General features: G+C 39.8%; 1 pseudogene; it reads right to left on the bottom strand.

The window, feature by feature from the left end:
• Positions 1-6,587: 6,587 nt before the first annotated feature.
• LOC110203974 (ubiquitin-conjugating enzyme E2 Z pseudogene) lies at positions 6,588-8,738 on the bottom strand (annotated as a pseudogene).
• Positions 8,739-12,984: the final 4,246 nt, after the last annotated feature.

Below are 12,984 nucleotides of genomic sequence, written 5' to 3' on the forward strand. Positions count from 1 at the left end.
TGAGAGTTGGAACTATTCTAATGAAGGACTGAGGGTTGCTCTTCTAAACTGTCCAGTCTTGGGCAATCTAATCAAAGAATTTATCCCCACTCAACCCTGAGTAGGGCACAATGGGCTTCCAGTCCCATTTTTAGCAATGTCTTTCAGAGTCTGAGGACCTACAAGTTCCTGAAAAAATACTGGTTTTACTTCAATATTTGATTATTAATATAAGGGAGAAATAAGCATTAATCTCACCAACAATTGGGGAATGACATGCATTCTCAGAAATTTGACTCAGTTCTGTATATGTTTGAGAAATGAGGCCTTTATCAGCGGCACAATGTATAAATTATATAAGGCTAGGAAGCTTTCTGCTTTCCTTCAAATTTTGGTTGCATTGGTTTTGTTTCTGTAAACTCTTTTTAATTTGCCATAATCAAAATTGTCCATTTTTAATCTAGTAAGGCTCTATATCTCTTTTTGGTCATAAATTCTTATCTTCTCCATATATCTGACAAGTGAACTATTTTTTGGCTTCTTCTTTGCTTATAGCATCATCCTTTATATCTAAAAATGATATTCCCATTTTGACCTCCTCTTCATATATGGTGGAAGATGTTGGTCTATACTTACTTTCTGCCGTACTGTTTTCCAGGTTTCTCAGCATTTTTTGTCAAATACTGAGTTCTTGTGCAAAAAGCTTAGGTCTTTGGGTTATAAAAAACAAGATTATTATGGGCATTTACTACTATGTCTTTTGTTCCTAATCTATTCCATTGATTCATCACTCTATTTCTTAGCCCATACCAGATAGTTTTAATGATTACAAATTTATCATACAGTTTAAGATTTTGTGCACCTAGGCCACCATCCTTCACATTTTTGAAATTAATTTACTTGATATTCTTAACCTCTTGCTCTTCTAGATGAATTTTTTTTATGATTTTTCTAACTCTATAAAAGAATTTTTGGAAGCTTAATTGGTAATTTAATAAGTAAATTAATTTAGGTAGAATTGTCTTCTTTATTATATTAATATGCCCCCCCCCACACAAATGGTATTTTCCCAATTGTTTAGGTCTGCTTTATTTGTGTGAAAAGTGTTTTGTAATTGTTTTCATAGAGTTCCTGGGTTTGTTTGGGCAGGTAGACTCTCAAGTAATTTATATTGTCTAATTAAAATGAAATTTCTCTTTGTATCTCTTGCTGCTAGATTTTTTTTGCTACTATAGAAAATGTTGATGATTTATATGAGTTTATTTTATATTCTGCAACTTTGCTAAATTTGTTAATTACTTTAACTAATTCTTTTAGCTGATTCTCTAGCATTCTTCAAGTATACAATGACATCATCTAGAGAGTGATAGATTTGTTTCCTCATTGCCTGTACTGATTCCTTCCATTTCTTCTTCTGCTCCTATTGCTATAGCAAACATTTCTAGTGCAATGGTGAATAATAGCAGTGAAAATGGGCACCGTTGTTTCACTCATAAACTTATTGGGAAGGCTTCTATCTGATCCCCATTACAAATAATACTTGCTGATGGTTTTTGAGAGGTACTACTTATCAATTTTTTTAAAAAAGCTCCATTTATTCCTATGTTCTTTAGGTTTTTTTCTTCTAGGAATGGGTGCTGTATTTCATCAAAAGCTTTTTCTGCATCTCTTGAGATAATCATATGATTTCTGTTGGTTTTCTTATTGATGTGGTCACTTATGCTGATGCTATTCCTACTATTGAACCAGCCCTGTATTTCTGGTATAAATACCACCTGGTCATAGTGTATGATCCTGATGATATATTGCTGTAATCTCCTTATGAGCATTTTATTTAACATTTTTATATCAATATTCATTAGGGAAATTGGTCTATCATTTTCTTTATCTGTTTTGGCTCTTCCTGGTTTAAATAAAATCACCATATATATGTCATAAAAGGAATTTGGCAGGAGTTTTCTCTTGCTTCTATTCCCAAATAGTTTATACAGTATTGGAATTAATTGGTTTTTTTTTTTTAATGTTGGATAGAAATCACCTGTGAATCCATCTTGCCCTGTGGATTTTTTCTTAGGCAGTTCATTGATGGCTTATTCAATTTCTTTCTCTAGGATCTGGTAACGTAAGTATTTTTTTTTTTCACTTACTCTGGGCAATATATGTCTTTACAAATATTCATCCATTTCACTTAGAACGGCAGATTTATTGACATACAGTTTAGTAAAATAGCCCCTAATCATTGCTTGGATTTCATCTTCATTGATGGCGAATTCACTGTTTTCATTTTTGATACCAGTAGTTTCATTTGACACTCAGCTAACTGGCACCGTGAATAGAATGAAGGCCTGAAATCAGAAAGACTCATTCTCCTGAGTTCAAATTTAGCCTCAGACTTGGGCAAGTCACTCAAGGCTGTTTGGCTCAGCTCCTCTTCTGTAAAATGAGCTGGAGAAGGAGGTGGAGCCACAATGGCAGAGTAAAAGCAGTGACTTGCTTGAGCTCTCCTCCAAACCCCTCCAAATACCTGTAAAAAATGGCTCTAAACAAATTCTAGAGTAGCAGGACCCACAAATAGACAGAGTGAAACAAATTTCCAGCCCAACACAACCTGGATGGTTGATTAGAAAGATCTATCATGTCGGGCTGGGAGAGAAACACAGATCAGTGTGGGTGCTGGAGCAGGGAAAGACCAGCTTTTCAATTAAATATAATAAAAATGATCTATTTTACATCCTGTGATGCTCTCTATCTCTTGTTTGTTCACAAACCTGTAACTCACTTAATTTCTCCTTTAAGAACCTGGATGCTATACCACTTGGTGCATTTATGTTTGTATTGAAATTACTTAAATGTCTGTGTTACCTTTTAGCAAGATGTAGTTTCCTTTCTTATCTCTTTTTATTAGGTCTTTTTGCTTTTGCCTTGTCTGAGATCAACCTTGCTACCCCTGCTTTTTTTTCCTTTTATTTTTCTTCAGCTGAAGCATAATAGATCTTTGTCCAGCCCCTTACCTTTACTCTGTGTCTGTCTCTTTGCTTCAAGTGTGTTTCTTATAAACACTGTATTGTAGGAGTCTGGGTTTTGATCTATTCTGTTACTCATTTCTTTTTTATGGGAAATTTCATGACATTTACATCCACAGTTATTATTACTAACTGTATTTCCCTCCATCCTATTTTTCCTCCTGTTTGTCCTCTCTCTCCTCTCATTTCTGTCCTTGACAGTGTTTTGCTTCTCTCTACCACCTCCTCAATCTGACTTCTGTCACTTCCCTTCTGTCCTCCTGGCTTTAATCTCCTCACTTTCTACCTTCCTGTGTGGTAAGACAGATTTCTATATTCAACTGTGTGTATATCATTCCCTCTTTGAGCCAATACTGATGAGAGTAAGGTTCAAGCTGATGCCCATTGCCCTCCATCCCATTTTCCCTCTCCACTGTAATAGGTCCTTTACTCTTCTTCATGTGAAATAATTTACCCCCTTCTGCCTTTCCCTTCCTTCTGCACTGGTCCTCTTTCTCATCCCTTAATTATTTTTTATGTCCTTACCTCAAATTCGCGTCATACGCACACCCTCTGTCTATGTATGTTCTTTCTAGCTGTACTATTAGTGGTATAATTTTTAAGAATTACAAGTATTATCTTTCCATGTAGGGATGTAAACAGGTCATCTCCACTGAATCCCTTACATTCCCTTTTTCCTTTTTCCCTTATTAGAGTTTTCTTAGGTCTTGATATTTGGGGGTGAGGTTTTTTTGTTCAATTCTGGTGTTCTCCTTATGAAAGCTTGAATTCCATCTCTTTCACTGAATGACCATTTTTTTCCCTTACAGTATTATGCTTAATTTTGCCAGGTAGGTGATTCTTGGTTGTAGGACTAGCTTTCCTGCCTTCCTGAATATCATGTTACATGAACTACAATCCTTTAATTTTGCAGCTGCTAGGTCCCATATAATCCTGATTGTGGCTCCCTGATAGTTGAATTGTCTTTTTTGGGCCACTTGCAGTATTTTTCCTTGATTTGATACTTCTGCAATCTGGCTATAATGCTCCTTGGAGGTTTTATTTGGGGAACTCTTTCCTGAGGTGACTAGTGTATTCTTTCAGTGCCTATTTGGCCCTCTGTGGCTTCAGGGCAGTTTCCTCAATAATTTCTTGAAAGATACTGTCCATGTCTTCCTTTTGATTATGACTTTCAGGCAGTCCAGTGATTCTGACATTGTCTCTCTTGGATCTAATTTCTTGATCAATTTTTTTTCCAATGAGGTATTTCACCTTTTCTTCTAATGTTTCATTCTTTTGAATTTGTTTAATTGATTCTTGGTGTTTCATAGAGTCATTACTTTCCACTTCCCCAATTATAACTTTTTTTTTTGGTTTTTGGTGAGGCAGTTGGGGTTAAGTGACTTGCCGAGGGTCACATAGCTAGTAAGTGTCAAGTGTCTGAAGCTGGATTTAAACTATGATCCTCCTGACTCCAAGGCCAGAGCTCTATCCACTGCACCACATAGCTGCCCCCACAGAACAGAGAAAAGCAAACAAAAATATATCCTAAACTTAAATATTGGAACTTAATTGGAGAGTAAGAAAAGAAAAAAAAAGCATGTCATGTGCATAGCACAACATAAGAGAGGATTCAAAACATGTAACAAATTTTCATTTCAAGAAAGCTTGTATGATTAATACCACGTTTTATTGAGAGCTGTCTATCTTTTCTTTGTTTTCTTGTAAGCTTTCTTTTGTTCTCTGCTATGCACATTTTTTGCTTTGTTCTTTTTTTTCCCCACCCCTGCCCCAGAAGGCTACAATTGAGTGTAGATATATTTCTCTATAGCTATAAATATATACACATATATATATACACACACATATATATATTTACATATATAGACATATGCATTCCCAAATTCTACACCTAATCTTTGTTTTTATGTTTGTGCGTATCTCTTTTTTGTCCCTCCTGAGTGCTCTACTTTACTTCTACTTACTACCTTGCCCTTCTACTACTTAGCTTACCCCCTTCCAAGTATCCCTCCCCTAACCTCCCATTCCCAGAAATGTAAACACCCTTCTATAGCTCCTGATACCCTATTCTCTAATCCTCCTTTAGTGAACCCTCCTTTGTCCTCTCCTCCCTCCCTATCCCATCATCATTTTATGTCTTCTAAATTTAGAAGACTTTTATACTCTTCTAAATACACACACACACACACACATACACACACACACACACACACTCACACACACACAGTTTCCTCTTAAACCCAGTCATGATGAAAGTAGGTTACCTTCAGAACTACCAGCCCTCCTCCCCCATCTAATTCCCCTGAATTGATTCTTCCTCTTGCACCTCATTTGTATACAATGACTACTCTTTTTAGTTGTTCCTAAATGATTTTACTTTTTAAAGTCACATCATACACAGGTCTACTCAAATCATTTTTATGAGCTACCCAATTATTTATTTTTTAATTTATTTTGATTTATCAATAATCACTTCCACATGCTTTTGAGTTTAAAATTTTTCTCCCCTTCCTCCCCACCACCCTTCCCACCACCCTCCCCGAGAGAACACACAATGTGATATAGGCTATACATTTACATTCCTATTAAACATATTTTCACATTAGTGATGTTGTAAGTAAAAATTAAAATCAATAGGAGGAACCATCAGAAAGAGGAAACAAAACTCAACAGAAGAGAAAAAAATAGCAATTCAACTTCCATAGTTCCTTCTTTGGATGTGGATGGCATTTTCCATCACAAGGCCTCTGGAGATGTCTTGAGCTACCCAATTATTAAGAATCTTAGACATACATTTTATGTTTTACATATACAAAAAGTAAACAGTCTGTCCTTATTTAATTCCTCATAATCAGTCTTTGGTAGGTACCTTATGTTTCTCTTGGCTTTTGTATGCTGAAACTTCAATAAAGTTCATGTGTGTTTTGTTTTGTTTTGTTTTGAACAAAATCTTGGAAGTCTGACAGTTGATCAAATGTCCTTTTTTCATTCAGGATTATGCTGAACTTTGCTGTGTATGATATTTTCAGCTGGAACCCCAGTTCTTTTGCTCTTTGATATATAGTGTTCCAAGACCTGTGGTCCTTTAATGATTTTGCTTCTAGATCTTATGTGATTCTAAATTGTTTTTCTTGTTGTTTTTAATATTTTATCCTTGAGCTGGGGGTTTCAGAATTTGACTATAATATTCCAATGAGTTTTATTCACAGGGTATATTTTAAGTGGTGATAGATTTTTTTCTATTTCTACTTTCCTCCCCTTGTTCTAATGCTTCAGGACAATTTTCTTTAATTATTTCTTGTGTTAGTGTATCAAGATTCTTTTTTTGATCATAGCTTTCAGTTAATCCACTTATTTCCACATTTTCTCTTCTTGATCTATTCTCTACATCTGTTGTTTTTCTTATGTTTCATTTTCTCTTCTTTCATTATTCACATTTTGTTTAATTATTTCTTGATCTGTTATAATTTTGCTGGCTTTGCCTTGCCCAATTCTAATTTTCAAGGTGTCATTTTGTTCCTTAAGATTCTGGATGTCCATTTCTAATTGGTTGACTTTCATAGTATTCTTGTTTTTCTTGGCTTATTCTTTTTTTTTTTTTTAGTTTTTCTTCCATCTCTCTCATTTGATTTTTTTTTTGGGTGCTAGGTAACGCTTTCTGACCATTAGCCCAGACTCCACCACTGTTCCTTCTCTTTGGTCCGTCTAGAACAGTGACTATATATTAGGGAAAACAAAATTATGGTGGCAGACAGGAAATGAGGTCCAAGAGATTACACTAGGCTGGGCTGGGTTAAGCAAGGGGAAGGCCCAGCTTCAAGACTGAAAAACAGACACCCAGACAACCACCCAGACAGGTCACGTGACACCCTCCCCGTTTCCCTCCCTCCCCACTCCCTTGACCCTGCCCCCACTCCTGGTATCCCCATTGAGTATTCTGAGCAAGCCCCTCTGAGAGTTGCAGTCTTTGCCTTCTATCTGCAACAAACCACCCCAGTGGAAACGTCCGTCAGTTTTTCGCCAGAGAATCATGCTCCAGGCTCTCCTGTATCAGTACCTTGGGATTGGCCCTAGGCATGGGATGAAAATGGTCCTTGGTACCAGGATGCCAAAAAGGTTGGAAACAACAGCCCACTCCCACCCTGGGGTCTGCGTGTCCTTGGTTCTTGCCTCAGGCAGGATGCTGTTGGGGCTGGAGGGAGATGTGGTGCCGCTCCATCCCAGGGATGGGGTGGGGGGCATCTAGGCCATTGAGCTCCCCTGGGTATCTGTCTCTGTTTTAGATGAAGTGCTATCAGAGTCTATTTCAGCACTGTGCTGCTGAGGTTTCTCCTGCACCTTCAGACGAATTGCCCCAAGGCGAATCAAGAGAAACTCGTAGTCAAAGCTGCCTCGCTTCTCCCCAAAAGGTTCCTGCATTTCACGGTCTTGGAGGTATAGTCGGTCTTTGCAGGCCACCTCGTAGATGTCATAATACTCCAGAAAGGACTTCTCCATCACATCCCTCAGGGGCTCAGGGCAGGGACATTTTCCCTCCAGCATGTCACAGACTGCCACTCGGATGGTCTCATGTCGGATATACTCATTGTACTTTTCGCTGTCTCCTGGGTGTTTCTCCTCCTCAAAGCCAGGCTCATTGTGGTAGGGGTTTTCATTCATTAGTGACTGGATGGAGATCAGCATAGAGGAGAGGCTCTGGGCTGGGCTCCAGGCAGGGCCAGCCCAAGTCCCCAGAATACTCAGGCAAACCTTCCCACTGCTGTAGAAGTTGGGGTTAAACCTCACCCTGTTATTGCCCGTGGTCATCAGTTTCACCCTCGGTGGGCGGATGGGATAATCTGGAGGACAGCGAACCAGGAACAAAAAGAAGCCCCCTTCATAAGGAGTGTCAAACGGGCCCGTGATCAATGCATGGATCTTAGTCATGTCCAGGGGATCCGGCACAACAAACATGCCGGGGGGCGGCTCCTTGTATAGGGCCATGATGTCCCGCTTGATCCGCAGCAGGGACTGTGGCCCGGGGCGCTCGCTGTCCCAGTCGGAGCTCCGAGTCGGGTCCCAGGAGACCGGGGGACTGCGCAGCATGGCCCCGTAGGCAGCGGCCGAGGGTGGGAGCCCGGGTGGCGGGGCCAGGCCTCCCCCCGGCCCACCGGAGCCACCCACCGCCCACACGTCCGGTAGGACAGGCGGCCCGAAGCCGCCACTGCTGCCCGCGCTCGCGCCCGAGGTCCCCTCGCCAGAGGTCCCCTCACCCTCGTCCCCGGCAGTCGCCACCATCGCAGTCGGACTGTCCTCCATCTCCGTTGTCCCGCTCCACTTCCGCTTCCGCGACTCCATGCAGAGGAGTCCAGGAGTCCGCCGGCCACAGAGGCCTCTTCTTGGATTTTTAAACTCTTTTTTAAGTTCTTCTGTGAATTCTTTTTGGCAGGTGACCATTTGACGTTATTCTTCGGGGCAGGGGGGTTTTTTGGTTCAATATCCTCCTCTAAAGATGAACCTCGGTCTTCTCTATTACCACAATAGCTCTCTATGGTTGGATTCTTTCTCCTCTCCCTGTGAATTTTTGTAGTAATAGCTGCCTCTGGCCCCAGCTCTTCAGTTCTCCCCCCCGGCCTGGAACCAAAGCCAAACCTGCAGCCTCCTCTCAGCCCCACAGCCAGGGGCCTTCTGCCTCACTGCTTCTGCGCTCACCAGGTGGGCGTGGCCGGTTCCTTCTCGCCCTGTCAGCTCTCTGCGTCACAGCTGGGTCTGGCCTTCTTTGTCAGCAGAGGTTCCTTTGATCTTCCTGGCTCAGACGCCCTACTCCCCTCCCAGTCTGGAGGGGGTGGTAAAGGTTCCTGTAGCTACTGGGGCTGAGGCAGCCTCCCAAACCAGCTAACCCCAGGGCTTGGGGCTTGCTGTTTAAGCAGCTTGCAGCTTGATGTTAACACAGCCCCTAGCCTGGAGGGGTTTAATCTTTACAGGGGCCAAATCCATCCTCAAAGTGTTCTTCTGATCTTCCGGAATTGTCCCAGGAAGACTCCTGGTGTACCTCTATTCTGATTTATTTTTACTGGCACTTTGTTTGCCCTAAGGTGCTAGGGTGTCTCTTTTGAGGGGAAAATCTTGAGAGCTTGGAATTTTCTGACCTACTCCACCATCTTCCCAGAATCCTCTCTGCTAATTCTAACTTTTAAGGAGGCTTTTTTCCTGTTAGCTTTTGTACTTTCTTTTCCATTTGTCCAATTTCCCTTTTTTATTAATTTATTTTGGTTTATCAACAATCACTTCCATAAGCTTTTGAGTTTTTAATTTTTCTCCCCCACTCTCCCCCCTCCCTTCCCAAGACAGTGCACAATCTGATAGAGGCTACACATATACTTTCCTATTGAACATATTTACACATTAGTGATGTTATAAGAACAGTTAGAACCAATAGGAAGAACCACCAGACAGAAGAAACAAAACAAAACAGAAGAAAAAAAGAGCAAAGTATGTTTCAATCTGCATTCAAACTCCACAGTTCTTTCTTTAGATGTGGATAGCATTTTCCATCACGAGACCTTTGGAGATGTCTTAAATACTTGCATCACTGAGAAGGGCTAAGTCTATCAAAGTCAGTCATTGCACAGTGTGGCTGTTACTCTGTACAAAGTTCTCCTGGTTCTGCTCACTTCACTCAACATCAGTCCAAACAAGTCTTTCCAGGTTTCTCTGAAGTGTACCTGCTCTTCATGTCTTATAGCAGAGTAGTATTACATTACATTCATGTATCACAACTTATTCAGCCATTCCCCAATGGATAGGCAGCCCCCTCAGTTTCCAATTCTTTGGCAGAAAGGGCTGCTATAAATATTTTTGTCCATGTGGGTCCTTTTCCCATTTGTATGATCTCTTTGGGATACAGTCCTAGAAGTGCTATTGCTGGTTCAAAAGCTATGAACATTTTTTATAGTCCTTTGGGCATAGTTTCACATTGCTCTCCAAAATTGTTGCATCATTTCACAACTCCACCAACAATGCATTAGTGTTCCAATTTTCCCACATCTTCTCCAACATTTATCATTTTCTTGTGCTGTCATGTTGGCCAATCTGATAGGTGTAAGGTGGTACCTCAGAGTTGTTTTGATTTGCATTTCTCTAATTAATAATGATTTAGAGCATTTTTTATATGACTACAGATGGCTTTAATTTCTTCATCTGAGAACTGCCTGTTCATATTCTTTGACCATTTATCAATTGTGGGATGATTTGTATTCTTATAAATTTGACTTAATTCTCTCTATATTTTAGAAATGAGGCCCTTATCAGAGACACTGGTTGTAAAAATTCTTTCCGACTTTTCTACTTCCTTTCTATTCTTGGTTGTATTGACTGTGTTTGTGCAAAACCTTTTCAATTTAATGTAATCAGAATTATCCATTTTGCATTTCATAGTGTTCTCTATCTACTATTTAGTCATGAATTCTTCTGTTCTCCATAAATCAGTAGGTAAATTATTCCTTACTCTCCCAGTTTGCTTATAGCATCAGCCTTTATATCTAAATCATGAACCCATTTCAACTTTATTTTTGTTTATGGTATGAGATTTTGGTCTATGCCTACATTCTTCCATACTTTTTTCCAGTTTTCCCAGCAATTTTTGTCTAATAGTGAGTTCTTATCCCAGAAGTTGGGGTTTTGGGGTTGTCAAATAGTAGATTACTGTAGTCATTGACTACTCTGTCTTGCATACCTAAGCTATTCTACTGATTCACCACTCTATTTCTTAGCCAGTACCAAGTAGTTTTGATAATTGCTGCTTTAGAATACAATTGAAGATCTGGTGTGGCTAGGCCATCTTCCCCTGCATTTCTTTCATTAGTTCTCTTGCTATTCTGGACCTTTTGTTATTCCAGATGAATCTTATTATTTTTTCTAGCTCTATAAAATAATTTTTTGGTAGTTAGATTGGTATGGCACTGAATAAGTAAGTAAATGAGCTGTTGAATTTTTTCCTAATTCTCTTCTATCACTCTCATTTCTTTTCCTAAATTTTCTTCTTTATTTCTTTGTTTTCACATGGCCACACAATTTTTTTGGTGGGGATAGTATGTAGTGCTTTTACTTTTTTTAAATTAATTTGTTTATTTTTAGTTTTCAACATTCACTTCCACAAGATTTTGAGTTCCAAATTTTCTTCCCATCTCATCCCTTCCCCCACCCCAAGATGGCATGCTTTCTGTATACCCCTAATTTGCCTTCCCTTCTATCTCTCCCCACCTTCTCTTATCCCCTTCCCCTTCCATTTTCCTGTAGAGCAGGATAGATATTTATACCCCATTTCCTGTATATCTTATTTCCCAATTGCATGTGAAAACAATTTTTTTTAACTTTTGTTTTAAAAATTTTAGGTTCCAAATTTTCTCCCTTCCTCCCTCCCCACCCTTCCCTGTCACCATAATAACCTTGTATGGTCAGATTTTTTTTTTCACTCATTGGGGGGGGGCTTTTTTCCTTTCTTTTAAATTTGAGATCTTCTGCCAGGTTTGAAGGGGCACTGTCTCAGGCTTCTTGTACCTCTGGTTACAAGACCTGGCTATTTACCTGGTGCTGCACTGATGTCACCCTGAGTCCCAGGAGGGACCCTCGTGTCTGGTGCTACACTGAGGGAGTGTGGTGGGCGGTACCTGATGCTGCTGTTGGCCATAGGTGTCCAGCAGCTCATCTAGTGCTGAGCTGGGGTCCTCGTGGTGGTGTCATTCATGTCATGAAGCTGGTGGGGTGTTTCAGCATTTCCATAGGGGCTACATTGAAGCATGTGGAGGTCTAGCCACTGGAGGATGCCAGTTTTCCAAGCATTACACTCAAGCGTATGGTCATTCTTGGAGTTGAAGTCTACTCTGGCTTTGCTGACACATGTGGAGGTGTCCTGGTATTGACATTTGCCTGCTCCACTACACTGGAGCTCAGGATCTCCCACTGGTTTGCTGAGGTCGGCCTTGCTACTGGCTTGCTGTGATGCTTCCTGTACTGGACTGTGCTCCTCTTTTACCTGAGTGAGACAGACTTTTTTTTGCCAATCTTCTAAGTTTCTTGGACCACAACATTGTTTCACCCTGTCTTTTTGCTAGTTCTGCTGTTCCAGGATTTGTTTTGGAGTGCTATTTTACGGTAGTTAGAGGTGAATGTGGGTGAGTTACGGTGATTTACTGCTTACTCCGCCACCTTGGCTCCCAGAAGTCCATCAGTGAAAGTCCAATTTACTATTCAGCTCTAGTCTTTTCATCAGGAATACTCTAAAGCCTTCTATTTCATTGAATATCTATTTTTCCTTGAAAGGTTTATACTCACTTTTGCTGGGCAGGTGATTCTTGGTTGTAATCCTCACTCCTTTGCCCTCCAGAATACCATATTCAAAGCCCTTTGTTCCTTTAATGTAGAAGCTGCTAAATCATGTGATATCCTGTTTATGGCCCCATAATATTTATATCATGGCTTTCAGGCTATCCAATAATTCTTAAATTCTCTCTTTGACCTATTTTTGAGATCAGTTGTTTTTCCAATAAGATATTTTACTTTTCTTCTATTTTTTCATTCTTTGGATTTTGTTTCATTGTTTTTTAACGTCTTATGGAGTCATTCATTTCCAATTAACCAATTCTAACTGTTAAGGAATTATTTTCTTCATTGAGCTTTTGTATTTGCTTTTCCATTTGGCCAATTCTACATTTTTGTTTTTTAAGTAATATTTTATTTTTTCACATTAATCAGGTTGTAAAGAAGAATTAGAATGAATAGGAAGATCCACAAGAAAGAAGAAACAAAACAAAACAGAAGAAAAAAGGAGCAAATATTATGCTTCAATCTGCATCCAAACTCCATAGTTATTTCTTTGGATGTGGATAGCATTTTCCATCATGAGACTTTTGGAGATGTCTTAGATTCTTGAATTGCTGAGAAAGGCTAAGTCTATCAAAGTCAGTCATCGCACAATGTGGCTGTTACTATGTACAATGTTCTC

Source organism: Phascolarctos cinereus, unplaced genomic scaffold (genome assembly GCF_003287225.1).
Source record: "Phascolarctos cinereus isolate Bilbo 61053 unplaced genomic scaffold, phaCin_HiC Scaffold_8;HRSCAF=390, whole genome shotgun sequence".
In the NCBI taxonomy this organism is placed as follows: Eukaryota; Metazoa; Chordata; class Mammalia; order Diprotodontia; family Phascolarctidae; genus Phascolarctos; species Phascolarctos cinereus.